This window comes from Sebastes umbrosus, chromosome 22 (genome assembly GCF_015220745.1).
Source record: "Sebastes umbrosus isolate fSebUmb1 chromosome 22, fSebUmb1.pri, whole genome shotgun sequence".
Classification (NCBI taxonomy): Eukaryota; Metazoa; Chordata; class Actinopteri; order Perciformes; family Sebastidae; genus Sebastes; species Sebastes umbrosus.
This window is the reverse complement of record NC_051290.1, coordinates 4,802,200-4,804,502: the sequence shown is the minus strand read 5'-3', so window position 1 is coordinate 4,804,502 and position 2,303 is coordinate 4,802,200.

The following is a 2,303-nucleotide window of genomic DNA, read 5'->3' as shown; positions in this document are numbered from 1 at the left end:
TATTGAGTAATGTCTCACTCTGTGTGTGTGTGTGTAAGTGTAAGTGTGTGTTGGCAGCAGAACTTGTGAAGGTTCAGAATGAGTGTACTAGACCTTTATCTCAGAGAAACGTGAATGTAAGCAGAGACAAACGTTCACAAAAAAATGCAAACGCGTTAGCGAACACGTATATTTAAAACACACACTCCCGAACGAATTAGCTATAAAAACGAGGGAGGTGTGGTTGGACTGGCCCTTCTTTACGACGGAGTATTAGGGCCACATTGAGGGAAAATGTAAATCTGAGATCTCGAGAATAAAGTCATAATATAACGAGAATTAAGACGAGGTTTACGAGAAAAAAAAGTCGTAATATTACGAGAATAAAGTCCTAATATTATAAAGTAGTAATTTTACGTGTTATTTTAGAGAGGAAATAGAGCAGCATGTGTGAAAATGAGGAACGTGGAGCATCTTGTGACGTTAAACTTTAGTTTAGGTTTCACAAATAACGAAATGCGTCATCCTTTGGCTCATCAGCACCACATTATCATCAGTTTCAGGACCTTGAAAAGATTGTGTAAGAAACTGTTTATTCTGAAGAAAGAATGACACGGACCTGATGGGGAAACTGACTCTTTTGTGGAGGAGGAAACAACTTTTTTTTCTCGTAAACTTATGACTTCATTCTCGTAATATTATGACTTATAGTATGACTTTATTCTCATTAAATTACAACCTATTTTCTTATAATATTATGACTTTATTCTCTGAATCTCAGATATTTGTCCCCCCTCAATGTGGCCCTAATACTCCGTCGTACTTAACACCTGTGCTGCTGTTTTTTTGTGTTTTTTTTCCTTTTGATTTAAATTTTTCAAACCGGTTATGAGGACACACACACACCGTGAAACCGAAGCACAGATAACTAAAATCCTCCCTCTGTTAACGGAGCGTGAGCAGACTCTCTGTAATGCACTGTCGCAGGTGACGGCGTCTCTATTGCGGGCATGGCTTTGCGAATGGCTTCCTCGTTTAAAAAAAAAAAAAAAAAAGCAACGATTGTATGCACGGGCCCCACGGTTTGTTCAATCCAACGCCACTTCAAATTTATAAAAAAAAAAGGACCCCCAAGTAGCTGAATGAAAGGTACTCCAACTTCAGGGTCTTGTCACCTTTCTTTGACAGTCATCAGACACTCAGGAATTTTTTAATATAAGCATCATAATCTACACTCAGACCTGTGACAGTGCATCGATGCATTAAATGTAATCTTGGATTGTAGAGCAGAATTTATTGACAGGAGTTCTTTCCGAGCAAAACCACACTGTCATTAACTTAAAGCGATAGTTTTAGGAAAAAAAAAAAAAAGAAGTAAGCCATTGTAGATTGCATAAGCAATGCGGAGGGGACTTCAAGAGCCCTGAGTCCTATGCAATACCTTGGCGTATGTAAACATTCAAGAATATATGGAGACAAGTCATTCAGTTAATTTTGCATGTTACTTTTGAGTGAGGGACACCTGAGAAAAACAAAACAAAAGTCTCTAAAAATGCAGCATGCAAACATCACACTTTATGTTGGATTTAACAAAATATTTTTGGTTTAAAAACAAGAAAAAAAATAGGAGGTTAAATCAGTGAAAGAATGTTAACGTGTGAATCGGTGAGTGAATGCGTGCAAGAGTAAGCACTCAGATGGGAGTTGAAAGGAATGCATCACACCTTTCTCCATTTAATTCTTCCATTTTGATAGGCTGTGTTTAAAAAAACAACAACTACAAAACAATGTATGACGAGAAAATGCATTCAGTGAGGGTATATGCATTTGGAAGGACACCGACAAGGGGGTCGCTGAGTTTCCATTGCGCTGTGGTCTTGAAGAACATATCCTGCACTGAAAACTTTGAGTTTTCCTCGTCTTTTCATTCCCACCTAGACGCTCCTTCACCCTTTCCCCCTCTTCCTCCTCCGTGTTCCTAGATCCCATCTGTCCCGAGTAGCTGTGTTGTTCTAATTTCATGTACACCCTGAGTAAATTATTTTGTTTCATTGTGGATTTTCTTAACATCTAATAAAGGAATAAACCAAACCTCAGCCTATGAAGTTCCCTGTGTGTGTTTTTTTATTTATATTTAGTGTATTTCCTGAAGTGGTGAGACAGGAAGCAAAATCCGCAACCTCATGGTGACACTAGAGGGCAGGGTGACACAGCCAACTCAACTCATTAGTCATATCCGGCTCTAGTCATTATTTTCTTTATTTTTATATATATATATGTATATATGGTATATATATCAAAATAAAAAGATCAAATTAAAATAA